At 46.6% G+C, this 12,812-nt stretch overlaps 11 non-coding genes and 1 pseudogene across 11 annotated transcripts; all 12 read left to right on the top strand.

Moving 5' to 3' along the window:
* The first annotated feature begins 4,460 nt into the window (after positions 1-4,460).
* On the top strand, positions 4,461-4,624 carry LOC134995169 (U1 spliceosomal RNA). Its single transcript, XR_010198031.1, has one exon. It is a non-coding gene; the product is annotated as a U1 spliceosomal RNA (small nuclear RNA).
* A 152-nt stretch (positions 4,625-4,776) lies between these two features.
* Positions 4,777-4,939, top strand: LOC134995191 (U1 spliceosomal RNA). The gene has a single exon (XR_010198053.1). It is a non-coding gene; the product is annotated as a U1 spliceosomal RNA (small nuclear RNA).
* Positions 4,940-5,613: 674 nt separating this feature from the next.
* Positions 5,614-5,777, top strand: LOC134995178 (U1 spliceosomal RNA). Its single transcript, XR_010198040.1, has one exon. It is a non-coding gene; the product is annotated as a U1 spliceosomal RNA (small nuclear RNA).
* A 152-nt stretch (positions 5,778-5,929) lies between these two features.
* On the top strand, positions 5,930-6,093 carry LOC134995182 (U1 spliceosomal RNA). The gene has a single exon (XR_010198044.1). It is a non-coding gene; the product is annotated as a U1 spliceosomal RNA (small nuclear RNA).
* Positions 6,094-6,245: 152 nt separating this feature from the next.
* LOC134995210 (U1 spliceosomal RNA) lies at positions 6,246-6,381 on the top strand (annotated as a pseudogene).
* Positions 6,382-7,216: 835 nt separating this feature from the next.
* On the top strand, positions 7,217-7,380 carry LOC134995208 (U1 spliceosomal RNA). Its single transcript, XR_010198069.1, has one exon. It is a non-coding gene; the product is annotated as a U1 spliceosomal RNA (small nuclear RNA).
* A 670-nt stretch (positions 7,381-8,050) lies between these two features.
* On the top strand, positions 8,051-8,214 carry LOC134995193 (U1 spliceosomal RNA). The gene has a single exon (XR_010198055.1). It is a non-coding gene; the product is annotated as a U1 spliceosomal RNA (small nuclear RNA).
* Positions 8,215-8,366: 152 nt separating this feature from the next.
* Positions 8,367-8,530, top strand: LOC134995144 (U1 spliceosomal RNA). The gene has a single exon (XR_010198008.1). It is a non-coding gene; the product is annotated as a U1 spliceosomal RNA (small nuclear RNA).
* Positions 8,531-10,954: 2,424 nt separating this feature from the next.
* On the top strand, positions 10,955-11,118 carry LOC134995140 (U1 spliceosomal RNA). Its single transcript, XR_010198004.1, has one exon. It is a non-coding gene; the product is annotated as a U1 spliceosomal RNA (small nuclear RNA).
* Positions 11,119-11,270: 152 nt separating this feature from the next.
* On the top strand, positions 11,271-11,433 carry LOC134995192 (U1 spliceosomal RNA). The gene has a single exon (XR_010198054.1). It is a non-coding gene; the product is annotated as a U1 spliceosomal RNA (small nuclear RNA).
* A 674-nt stretch (positions 11,434-12,107) lies between these two features.
* Positions 12,108-12,271, top strand: LOC134995170 (U1 spliceosomal RNA). The gene has a single exon (XR_010198032.1). It is a non-coding gene; the product is annotated as a U1 spliceosomal RNA (small nuclear RNA).
* A 152-nt stretch (positions 12,272-12,423) lies between these two features.
* LOC134995194 (U1 spliceosomal RNA) lies at positions 12,424-12,586 on the top strand. The gene has a single exon (XR_010198056.1). It is a non-coding gene; the product is annotated as a U1 spliceosomal RNA (small nuclear RNA).
* Positions 12,587-12,812: the final 226 nt, after the last annotated feature.

The raw sequence follows: 12,812 nt of genomic DNA on the forward strand, positions 1-12,812 counted from the left end.
TTTGCAAAAGAGAGATATCGGCAAGGAAATGCTGTATTGTACCTTTGCATTTTTCTCCCAAACGAAAGACACTAGAATGAAAATTTTAAAGCCTCCTGTTAGTGCTTCATCTACACGTTATAGCCCTGCATTTTCCAATGCCTATCTCTTTGCAAAAGAGAGATATCGGCAAGGAAAAGTTGCATTGTACTTTTGCATTTTTCTCCCAAACGAAAGACACTAGAATGAAAATTGTAAAGCCTCCTGTTAGTGCTTCATCTACACGTTATAGCCCTGCATTTTCCAATGCCTATCTCTTTGCAAAAGAGAGATATCGGCAAGGAAAAGCTGTATTGTACCTTTGCATTTTTCTCCCAAACGAAAGACACTAGAATGAAAATGTTAAAGCCTACTGTTAGTGCTTCATCTACACGTTATAGCCCTGAATTTTCCAATGCCTATCTCTTTGCAAAAGAGAGATATCGGCAAGGAAAAGCTGTATTGTACCTTTGCATTTTTCTCCCAAACGAAAGACACTAGAATGAAAATTTTAAAGCCTCCTGTTAGTGCTTCATCTACACGTTATAGCCCTGAATTTTCCAATGCCTAGCTCTTTGCAAAAGAGAGATATCGGCAAGGAAAAGCTGTATTGTACCTTTGCATTTTTCTCCCAAACGAAAGACACTAGAATGAAAATTTTAAAGCCTCCTGTTAGTGCTTCATCTACACGTTATAGCCCTGAATTTTCCAATGCCTATCTCTTTGCAAAAGAGAGATATCGGCAAGGAAAAGCTGTATTGTACCTTTGCATTTTTCTCCCAAACGAAGGACACTAGAATGAAAATTTTAAAGCCTCCTATTAGTGCTTCATCTACACGTTATAGCCCTGAATTTTCCAATGCCTATCTCTTTGCAAAAGAGAGATATCGGCAAGGAAAAGCTGTATTGTACCTTTGCATTTTTCTCCCAAACGAAGTACACTAGAATGAAAATTTTAAAGCCTCCTGTTAGTGCTTCATCTACACGTTATAGCCCTGAATTTTCCAATGCCTATCTCTTTGCAAAAGAGAGATATCGGCAAGGAAATGCTGTATTGTACCTTTGCATTTTTCTCCCAAACGAAAGACACTAGAATGAAAATTTTAAAGCCTCCTGTTAGTGCTTCATCTACACGTTATAGCCCTGCATTTTCCAATGCCTATCTCTTTGCAAAAGAGAGATATCGGCAAGGAAAAGCTGCATTGTACTTTTGCATTTTTCTCCCAAACGAAAGACACTAGAATGAAAATTTTAAAGCCTCCTGTTAGTGCTTCATCTACACGTTATAGCCCTGAATTTTCCAATGCCTAGCTCTTTGCAAAAGAGAGATATTGGCAAGGAAAAGCTGCATTGTACTTTTGCATTTTTCTCCCAAACGAAAGACACTAGAATGAAAATTTTAAAGCCTCCTGTTAGTGCTTCATCTACACGTTATAGCCCTGAATTTTCCAATGCCTAGCTCTTTGCAAAAGAGAGATATTGGCAAGGAAAAGCTGTATTGTACCTTTGCATTTTTCTCCCAAACGAAAGACACTAGAATGAAAATTTAAAAGCCTCCTGTTAGTGCTTCATGTACGCGGTATAGCCCTGAATTTTCCAATGCCTAGCTCTTTGCAAAAGAGAGATATCGGCAAGGAAAAGCTGTATTGTACCTTTGCATTTTTCTCCCAAACGAAAGACACTAGAATGAAAATTTTAAAGCCTCCTGTTAGTGCTTCATCTACACGTTATAGCCCTGAATTTTCCAATGCCTATCTCTTTGCAAAAGAGAGATATCGGCAAGGAAATGCTGTATTGTACCTTTGCATTTTTCTCCCAAACGAAAGACACTAGAATGAAAATTTTAAAGCCTCCTGTTAGTGCTTCATCTACACGTTATAGCCCTGCATTTTCCAATGCCTATCTCTTTGCAAAAGAGATATATCGGCAAGGAAAAGCTGCATTGTACTTTTGCATTTTTCTCCCAAACGAAAGACACTAGAATGAAAATTTTAAAGCCTCCTGTTAGTGCTTCATCTACACGTTATTGCCCTGAATTTTCCAATGCCTAGCTCTTTGCAAAAGAGAGATATTGGCAAGGAAAAGCTGTATTGTACCTTTGCATTTTTCTCCCAAACGAAAGACACTAGAATGAAAATTTTAAAGCCTCCTGTTAGTGCTTCATCTACACGTTATAGCCCTGAATTTTCCAATGCCTATCTCTTTGCAAAAGAGAGATATCGGCAAGGAAAAACTGTATTGTACCTTTGCATTTTTCTCCCAAACGAAAGACACTAGAATGAAAATTTTAAAGCCTCCTGTTAGTGCTTCATCTACACGTTATAGCCCTGAATTTTCCAATGCCTATCTCTTTGCAAAAGAGAGATATCGGCAAGGAAAAGCTGTATTGTACCTTTGCATTTTTCTCCCAAACGAAGGACACTAGAATGAAAATTTTAAAGCCTCCTATTAGTGCTTCATCTACACGTTATAGCCCTGAATTTTCCAATGCCTATCTCTTTGCAAAAGAGAGATATCGGCAAGGAAAAGCTGTATTGTACCTTTGCATTTTTCTCCCAAACGAAGTACACTAGAATGAAAATGTTAAAGCCTCCTGTTAGTGCTTCATCTACACGTTATAGCCCTGAATTTTCCAATGCCTATCTCTTTGCAAAAGAGAGATATCGGCAAGGAAAAGCTGTATTGTACCTTTGCATTTTTCTCCCAAACGAAAGACACTAGAATGAAAATTTTAAAGCTTCCTGTTAGTGCTTCATCTACACGTTATAGCCCTGAATTTTCCAATGCCTATCTCTTTGCAAAAGAGAGATATCGGCAAGGAAATGCTGTATTGTACCTTTGCATTTTTCTCCCAAACGAAAGACACTAGAATGAAAATTTTAAAGCCTCCTGTTAGTGCTTCATCTACACGTTATAGCCCTGCATTTTCCAATGCCTATCTCTTTGCAAAAGAGAGATATCGGCAAGGAAAAGCTGCATTGTACTTTTGCATTTTTCTCCCAAACGAAAGACACTAGAATGAAAATTTTAAAGCCTCCTGTTAGTGCTTCATCTACACGTTATAGCCCTGAATTTTCCAATGCCTAGCTCTTTGCAAAAGAGAGATATTGGCAAGGAAAAGCTGTATTGTACCTTTGCATTTCTCTCCCAAACGAAATACACTAGAATGAAAATTTTAAAGCCTACTGTTAGTGCTTCATCTACACGTTATAGCCCTGAATTTTCCAATGCCTAGCTCTTTGCAAAAGAGAGATATCGGCAAGGAAAAGCTGTATTGTACCTTTGCATTTTTCTCCCAAACGAAAGACACTAGAATGAAAATTTTAAAGCCTCCTGTTAGTGCTTCATCTACACGTTATAGCCCTGAATTTTCCAATGCCTATCTCTTTGCAAAAGAGAGATATCGGCAAGGAAAAGCTGTATTGTACCTTTGCTTTTTTCTCCCAAACGAAAGACACTAGAATGAAAATTTTAAAGCCTCCTATTAGTGCTTCATCTACACGTTATAGCCCTGAATTTTCCAATGCCTATCTCTTTGCAAAAGAGAGATATCGGCAAGGAAAAGCTGCACTGTACTTTTGCATTTTTCTCCCAAACGAAAGACACTAGAATGAAAATTTTAAAGCCTCCTGTTAGTGCTTCATCTACACGTTATAGCCCTGAATTTTCCAATGCCTAGCTCTTTGCAAAAGAGAGATATTGGCAAGGAAAAGCTGTATTGTACCTTTGCATTTTTCTCCCAAACGAAAGACACTAGAATGAAAATTTAAAAGCCTCCTGTTAGTGCTTCATCTACACGGTATAGCCCTGAATTTTCCAATGCCTAGCTCTTTGCAAAAGAGAGATATCGGCAAGGAAAAGCTGTATTGTACCTTTGCATTTTTCTCCCAAACGAAAGACACTAGAATGCAAACTACAGGTAGTGCTGCAGGGCCCACACCCTTTTACTTGCCTTACAGAGCAGCTCTGGAGCTGTTACAGTGCCCAGCTGCTGCAAGAAATCAGCTTGAATGCTTCAGGGGATGGGGCATGGCCAACATGAGCCCCACACCAAAGGAGGGGGGAGGTGTTTAATGCGAACTAGGGGTCATCCAAGCACTGCAAAAGGCCGCCATGCCCTGCATGCCCCTTTTCTCTTTTCATATGCAGATGAGGGTTCCAGTCAACTTTGGCCCACTGCTTGGATAACATCACCGTATGCAAATCCGTCTGCTGCAGACCTTCCCCCAGGAGTGCTTGTACTAGTTGTTGCATATGGTTTGATATTTGATGGTGCTTCAGTATTAGGCAGCCTTCCGCCCTCCCATGTTCATCTGAAAAGATGTGGTCTCCCTGCAGTTGTTGTCCCCAGATGAGAGTTCACTTGTGCTGCCTCAGTTGAATCTCCTTTACTTGACAGAGATGTGCCTGAGCAGCTGCCCTCACCAGCCCTATCCCAAATCATACTTATTTTGCATAGGAGATACCATGGTCATGAAGATTGTTCTCCAAGGGTGAGGTTCATTCATTGCATTCTGGGTATGCTGACCCCTGTGATTTTCCCAAATGTGGGAAACTCGACTGCATTATTTGTGGTAGTGGGGGACTGTGTTTGTGCTTTCCTCTGGTCAGCTCTGGTAAAAGTCAGATTTCTTTGTCTCAGATCTTCCTCTAGCCTTGTTCTTCTTTCGAGAGTTCCCTTGTGCTGCCTCAGTTGGATCTCTTTCACTTGACAGGGGGGTGCCCGAACAGCGACCCTCCCCAGCTCTAGCCCAACTCCTACTTACCTGCCAGGTGAGATACTATGATCATGAAGGTGCTTCTCCCAGGGCAAGGCTCACCCATTGCACTCTGGGTGTGCTGCCCCTGCGATTTCCCCAAATGTGGGAAACTTGACTGCATAATTTGTGTTTCCCCTGGTCGGCTCTCGTATAATTCAGATCTCTTTGTCTCAGGTCTCTCTCCAGCCTAGTTTGCTGTCTGTTTCCACTTCTCTTTTCTTCAACCGCTCCCTTCTATACCCTTGTGCACTATCCTGACTTCTCCTCCCGTCTGCTTACTTTGTGCCTTCCAATGCACAATGCAAACTACAGGTAGTGCTGCAGGGCCCACACCCTTTTACTTGCCTTACAGAGCAGCTCTGGAGCTGTTACAGTGCCCAGCTGCTGCAAGAAATCAGCTTGAATGCTTCAGGGGATGGGGCATGGCCAACATGAGCCCCACACCAAAGGAGGGTGGAGGTGTTTAATGCGAACTAGGGGTCATCCAAGCACCGCAAAAGGCCGCCATGCCCTGCACGCCCCTTTTCTCTTTTCATATGCAGATGAGGGTTGAAGCCAACTTTGACCCACTGCTTGGATGACATCACCGTATGCAAATCCGTCTTCTGCAGAACTTCCCCCAGGAATGCTTGCACTAGTTGTTGCATTTGGTTTGTTGTTTGGGGGTGCTTCAGTATTAGGCAGCCTTCTGCCCTCCCATGTTCATCTGAAAATATGTGTTCTCCCTGCAGTTGTTGTCCCCAGATGAGAGTTCCCTTGTGCTGCCTCAGTTGAATCTCCTTTACTTGACAGAGATGTGCATGAGCAGCGGCCCTCCCCAGCCCTATTCCAAATCATACTTATTTTGCATAGGATATACCATGGTCATGAAGATTGTTCTCCCAGGGTGAGGTTCATTCATTGCATTTTGGGTATGCTGACCCCTGTGATTTCCCCAAATGTGGGAAACTTGACTGCATTATTTGTGGTAGTGGGGGACTGTGTTTGTGCTTTCCTCTGGTCAGCTCTGGTAAAAGTCAGATTTCTTTGTCTCAGATTTTCCTCTAGCCTTGTTCTTCTTTCGAGAGTTCCATTGTGCTGCCTCAGTTGGATCTCCTTCACTTGACAGGGGGGTACCCGAGCAGCGACCCTCCCCAGCTCTAGCCCAACTCCTACTTACCTGCCAGGTGAGATACTATGATCATGAAGGTGCTTCTCCCAGGGCAAGGCTCACCCATTGCATTCTGGGTATGCTGACCCCTGTGATTTTCCCAAATGTGGGAAACTCGACTGCATTATTTGTGGTAGTGGGGGACTGTGTTTGTGCTTTCCTCTGGTCAGCTCTGGTAAAAGTCAGATTTCTTTGTCTCAGATCTTCCTCTAGCCTTGTTCTTCTTTCGAGAGTTCCCTGGTGCTGCCTCAGTTGGATCTCCTTCACTTCACAGGGGGGAACCCGAGCAGCGACCCTCCCCAGCTCTAGCCCAACTCCTACTTACCTGCCAGGTGAGATACTATGATCATGAAGGTGCTTCTCCCAGGGCAAGGCTCAACCATTGCACTCTGGGTGTGCTGCTCCTGCGATTTCCCCAAATGTGGGAAACTTGACTGCATAATTTGTGTTTCCCCTCGTCGGCTCTCGTATAATTCAGATCTCTTTGTCTCAGGTCTCTCTCCAGCCTAGTTTGCTGTCTGTTTCCACTTCTCTTTTCTTCAGCCGCTCCCTTCTATACCCTTGTGCACTATCCTGACTTCTCCTCCCGTCTGCTTACTTTGTGCCTTCCAATGCACAATGCAAACTACAGGTAGTGCTGCAGGGCCCACACCCTTTTACTTGCCTTACAGAGCAGCTCTGGAGCTGTTACAGTGCCCAGCTGCTGCAAGAAATCAGCTTGAATGCTTCAGGGGCTGGGGCATAGCCAACATGAGCCCCACACCAAAGGAGGGTGGAGGTGTTTAATGCAAACTAGGGGTCAGCCAAGCGCCGCAAAAGGCCACCATGCCCTGCACGCCCCTTTTCTCTTTTCATATGCAGACGAGGGTTGAAGCCAACTTTGACCCACTGCTTGGATGACATCACCATATGCAAATCCATCTGCGGCAGGCCTTCCCCCAGGAATGCTTGCACTAGTTGTTGCATTTGGTTTGTTGTTTGGGGGTGCTTCAGTATTAGGCAGCCTTCTGCCCTCCCATGTTCATCTTCAGGGGATGGGGCATGGCCAACATGAGCCCCACACCAAAGGAGGGTGGAGGTGTTTAATGCGAACTAGGGGTCATCCAAGCACCGCAAAAGGCCGCCATGCCCTGCACGCCCCTTTTCTCTTTTCATATGCAGATGAGGGTTGAAGCCAACTTTGACCCACTGCTTGGATGACATCACCGTATGCAAATCCGTCTTCTGCAGAACTTCACTTGACAGGGGGGTGCCCGAGCAGCGACCCTCCCCATCTCTAGCCCAACTCCTACTTACCTGCCAGGTGAGATACTATGATCAGGAAGGTGCTTCTCCCAGGGCAAGGCTCACCCATTGCACTCTGGGTGTGCTGCTCCTACGATTTCCCCAAATGTGGGACACTTGACTGCATAATTTGTGTTTCCTCTAGTCGGCTACTCGTATAATTCAGATCTCTTTGTCTCAGGTCTCTCTCCAGCCTAGTTTGCTGTCTGTTTCCACTTCTCTTTTCTTGAGCCGCTGCCTTCTATGCCCTTGTGCACTCTCCTGACTTCTCCTGTCTGCTTACTTTGTGCCTTCCAACGCACAATGCAAACTACAGGTAGTGCTGCAGGGCCCACACCCTTTTACTTGCCTTTCAGAGCAGCTCTGGAGCTGTTACAGTGCCCAGCTGCTGCAAGAAATCAGCTTGAATGCTTCAGGGGCTGGGGCATAGCCAACATGAGCCCCACACCGACGGAGGGTGGAGGTGTTTAATGCGAACTAAGGGTCATCCAAGCGCCGCAAAAGGCCGCCATGCCCTGCATACCCCTTTTCTCTTTTCATATGCAGATGAGGGTTCCAGCCAACTTTGGCCCACTGCTTGGATGACATCACCGTATGCAAATCCGTCTTCTGCAGACCTTCCCCCAGGAATGCTTGTACTAGTTGTTGCATTTGGTTTGTTGTTTGGGGTGCTTCAGTATTAGGCAGCCTTCAGCTCTCCCATGTTCATCTGAAAATATGTGTTCTCCCTGCAGTTGTTGTCCCCAGATGAGAGTTCCCTTGTGCTGCCTCAGTTGAATCTCCTTTACTTGAAAGAGATGTGCCTGAGCAGCGGCCCTCCCCAGCCCTATCCCAAATCATACTTATTTTGCATAGGAGATACCATGGTCATGAAGATTGTTCTCCCAGGGTGAGGTTCATTCATTGCATTCTGGGTATGCTGACCCCTGTGATTTCCCCAAATGTGGGAAACTCGACTGCATTATTTGTGGTAGTGGGGGACTGTGTTTGTGCTTTCCTCTGGTCAGCTCTGGTAAAAGTCAGATTTCTTTGTCTCAGATCTTCCTCTAGCCTTGTTCTTTTTTTGAGAGTTTCCTTGTGCTGCCTCAGTTGGATCTCCTTCACTTGACAGGGGGGTGCCCGAGCAGCGACCCTCCCCAGCTCAAGCCCAACTCCTACTTACCTGCCAAGTGAGATACTATGATCAGGAAGGTGCTTCTACCAGGGCAAGGCTCACCCATTGCACTCTGGGTGTGCTGCTCCTACGATTTCCCCAAATGTGGGACACTTGACTGCATAATTTGTGTTTCCTCTGGTCGGCTACTCGTATAATTCAGATCTCTTTGTCTCAGGTCTCTCTCCAGCCTAGTTTGCTGTCTGTTTCCACTTCTCTTTTCTTGAGCCCCTGCCTTCTATGCCCTTGTGCACTCTCCTGACTTCTCCTGTCTGCTTACTTTGTGCCTTCCAACGCACAATGCAAACTACAGGTAGTGCTGCAGGGCCAACACCCTTTTACTTGCCTTACAGAGCAGCTCTGGAGCTGTTACAGTGCCCAGCTGCTGCAAGAAATCAGCTTGAATGCTTCAGGGGCTGGGGCATAGCCAACATGAGCAGCAAGATGCAGCACTGGACTATTAGTAATGTACTGTTGTATGCTGAGCACCACAATGCAGCACAAGACAATGAGCAGTGATACTGAGCACTGATGAGGATACTACTGAGAACTGACACTGAGCAGGAGAGACACACTACTAGTATTACTGAGCAGCAATAAGTAACCACTGATACTGGGCACTGATATTGAGATTTCCACTGAGAGAACATAGCCACGTCCTCTCCGCTCTCTCTTCAATGCACGAGTAAAAATGGCGGCAACGCGCAGCTCTTTATATGGAATCCGAATCTCGCGAGAATCCGACAGCGGGATGATGACATTTTCCCTTGTTCAGGTTTTCCGAGTCAGGCGGGAACAACCGAGCCTGCCACGGACCAGTGTAAACCACGTGGAGTTCGTCGGGAATTCGGTTCTCGGAGAACCGAACCCGCTCCTCTATATATACTATATTACTATGTTACTGTAGTATACAGAACACCACAATGCAATGAGCAGTGATAGTGAGCACTGATGAGGATACTAGAACTGACACTGAGCAGCAAGATGCAGCACTGGACTATTAGTAATGTACTGTAGTATGCTGAGCACCACAATGCAGCACAAGACAATGAGCAGTGATACTGAGCACTGATGAGGATACTACTGAGAACTGACACTGAGCAGGAGAGACACACTACTAGTATTACTGAGCAGCAATAAGTAACCACTGATACTGAGCACTGATATTGAGATTTCCACTGAGAGAACATAGCCACGTCCTCTCCGCTCTCTCTTCAATGCACGAGTAAAAATGGCAGCAACGCGCAGCTCTTTATATGGAATCCGAATCTCGCAAGAATCCGACAGCGGGATGATGACATTTTCCCTTGTTCAGGTTTTCCGAGTCAGGCGGGAACAACCGAGCCTGCCTCGGACCAGTGTAAACCACGTGGAGTTCGTGGGGAATTCGGTTCTCGGAGAACCGAACCCGCTCCTCTCTACCTTATACCCATCAATTTTTTTATTTTCAATCTAAGCCCCTGCAGTTTTCTGTAAGCATCTGCTTCGCTATGATGATCAACAAGTCACAAGGGCAAACACTCAGGGCTTGAGGCGTAGATCTTAGGACCAGCTGCTACAAGCATGGCAGAGGTGTCACTATCACTGGTGACACCCAGAAAGGTGGCGAGGGAGATTGTAATGCAGTGCGCGCAGATAAACAGCGCAATGGTAAAAAGGAGGCATGGTTTCATAGGTAGGGGCGTGGCCTGGTGGCCTGAATCTACATTTTGTTGCTCCGGGTGTCCCGGGGGTTGGGGGCTGCACCCGGGGACTAGTGTGTGAGCTGTGCTGGCTCCTGCACAGTGACAGGGCATGGCCACCCAGCATGACGCCTCCCTTCTTGACCATGCTGTAATTGCAGTCGCACTGCAGTTCAGCGTGATCATAAAAAATGGTGTAGGCTCCTGCTGGTGCAGGCTGTAGAGAAAAGCTGCTGTGACCACGCCCCCTGTGTCTCCTCCGTTGCAGACCCCATTTTGAAGCCTTGCCCCCGGACTAAGAGAAAAGTATGCCCTTGCGCACTATCCTGACTTCTCCTCCCGTCTGCTTAATTTGTGCCTTCCAACGCACAATGCGAACAACAGGTGGTGCTGCAGGGCCCACACCCTTTTACTTGCCTTACAGAACAGCTCTGGAGCTGTTACAGTGCCCAGCTGCTGCAAGAAATCAGCTTGAATGCTTCAGGGGATGGGGCATGGCCAACATGAGCCCCACACCAAAGGAGGGTGGAGGTGTTTAATGCGAACTAGGGGTCATCCAAGCACTGCAAAAGGCCGCCATGCCCTGCATGCCCCTTTTCTCTTTTCATATGCAGATGAGGGTTCCAGTCAACTTTGGCCCACTGCTTGGATAACATCACCGTATGCAAATCCGTCTGCTGCAGACCTTCCCCAAGGAGTGCTTGTATAAGTTGTTGCATATGGTTTGATATTTGATGGTGCTTCAGTATTAGGCAGCCTTCCGCCCTCCCATGTTCATCTGAAAAGATGTGGTCTCCCTGCAGTTGTTGTCCCCAGATGAGAGTTCCCTTGTGCTGCCTCAGTTGAATCTCCTTTACTTGACAGAGATGTGCCTGAGCAGCGGCCCTCACCAGCCCTATCCCAAATCATACTTATTTTGCATAGGAGATACCATGGTCATGAAGATTGTTCTCCCAGGGTGAGGTTCATTCATTGCATTCTGGGTATGCTGACCCCTGTGATTTTCCCAAATGTGGGAAACTCGACTGCATTATTTGTGGTAGTGGGGGACTGTGTTTGTGCTTTCCTCTGGTCAGCTCTGGTAAAAGTCAGATTTCTTTGTCTCAGATCTTCCTCTAGCCTTGTTCTTCTTTCGAGAGTTCCCTTGTGCTGCCTCAGTTGGATCTCTTTCACTTGACAGGGGGGTGCCCGAACAGCGACCCTCCCCAGCTCTAGCCCAACTCCTACTTACCTGCCAGGTGAGATACTATGATCATGAAGGTGCTTCTCCCAGGGCAAGGCTCACCCATTGCACTCTGGGTGTGCTGCCCCTGCGATTTCCCCAAATGTGGGAAACTTGACTGCATAATTTGTGTTTCCCCTGGTCGGCTCTCGTATAATTCAGATCTCTTTGTCTCAGGTCTCTCTCCAGCCTAGTTTGCTGTCTGTTTCCACTTCTCTTTTCTTCAACCGCTCCCTTCTATACCCTTGTGCACTATCCTGACTTCTCCTCCCGTCTGCTTACTTTGTGCCTTCCAATGCACAATGCAAACTACAGGTAGTGCTGCAGGGCCCACACCCTTTTACTTGCCTTACAGAGCAGCTCTGGAGCTGTTACAGTGCCCAGCTGCTGCAAGAAATCAGCTTGAATGCTTCAGGGGATGGGGCATGGCCAACATGAGCCCCACACCAAAGGAGGGTGGAGGTGTTTAATGCGAACTAGGGGTCATCCAAGCACCGCAAAAGGCCGCCATGCCCTGCACGCCCCTTTTCTCTTTTCATATGCAGATGAGGGTTGAAGCCAACTTTGACCCACTGCTTGGATGACATCACCGTATGCAAATCCGTCTTCTGCAGAACTTCCCCCAGGAATGCTTGCACTAGTTGTTGCATTTGGTTTGTTGTTTGGGGGTGCTTCAGTATTAGGCAGCCTTCTGCCCTCCCATGTTCATCTGAAAATATGTGTTCTCCCTGCAGTTGTTGTCCCCAGATGAGAGTTCCCTTGTGCTGCCTCAGTTGAATCTCCTTTACTTGACAGAGATGTGCATGAGCAGCGGCCCTCCCCAGCCCTATTCCAAATCATACTTATTTTGCATAGGAGATACCATGGTCATGAAGATTGTTCTCCCAGGGTGAGGTTCATTCATTGCATTTTGGGTATGCTGACCCCTGTGATTTCCCCAAATGTGGGAAACTTGACTGCATTATTTGTGGTAGTGGGGGACTGTGTTTGTGCTTTCCTCTGGTCAGCTCTGGTAAAAGTCAGATTTCTTTGTCTCAGATTTTCCTCTAGCCTTGTTCTTCTTTCGAGAGTTCCATTGTGCTGCCTCAGTTGGATCTCCTTCACTTGACAGGGGGGTACCCGAGCAGCGACCCTCCCCAGCTCTAGCCCAACTCCTACTTACCTGCCAGGTGAGATACTATGATCATGAAGGTGCTTCTCCCAGGGCAAGGCTCACCCATTGCACTCTGGGTGTGCTGCCCCTGCGATTTCCCCAAATGTGGGAAACTTGACTGCATAATTTGTGTTTCCCCTGGTCGGCTCTCGTATAATTCAGATCTCTTTGTCTCAGGTCTCTCTCCAGCCTAGTTTGCTGTCTGTTTCCACTTCTCTTTTCTTCAGCCGCTCCCTTCTATACCCTTGTGCACTATCCTGACTTCTCCTCCCGTCTGCTTACTTTGTGCCTTCCAATGCACAATGCAAACTAAAGGTAGTGCTGCAGGGCCCACACCCTTTTACTTGCCTTACAGAGCAGCTCTGGAGCTGTTACAGTGCCCAGCTGCTG

Source organism: Pseudophryne corroboree, unplaced genomic scaffold, assembly GCF_028390025.1.
Source record: "Pseudophryne corroboree isolate aPseCor3 unplaced genomic scaffold, aPseCor3.hap2 scaffold_1375, whole genome shotgun sequence".
NCBI lineage: Eukaryota > Metazoa > Chordata > Amphibia > Anura > Myobatrachidae > Pseudophryne > Pseudophryne corroboree.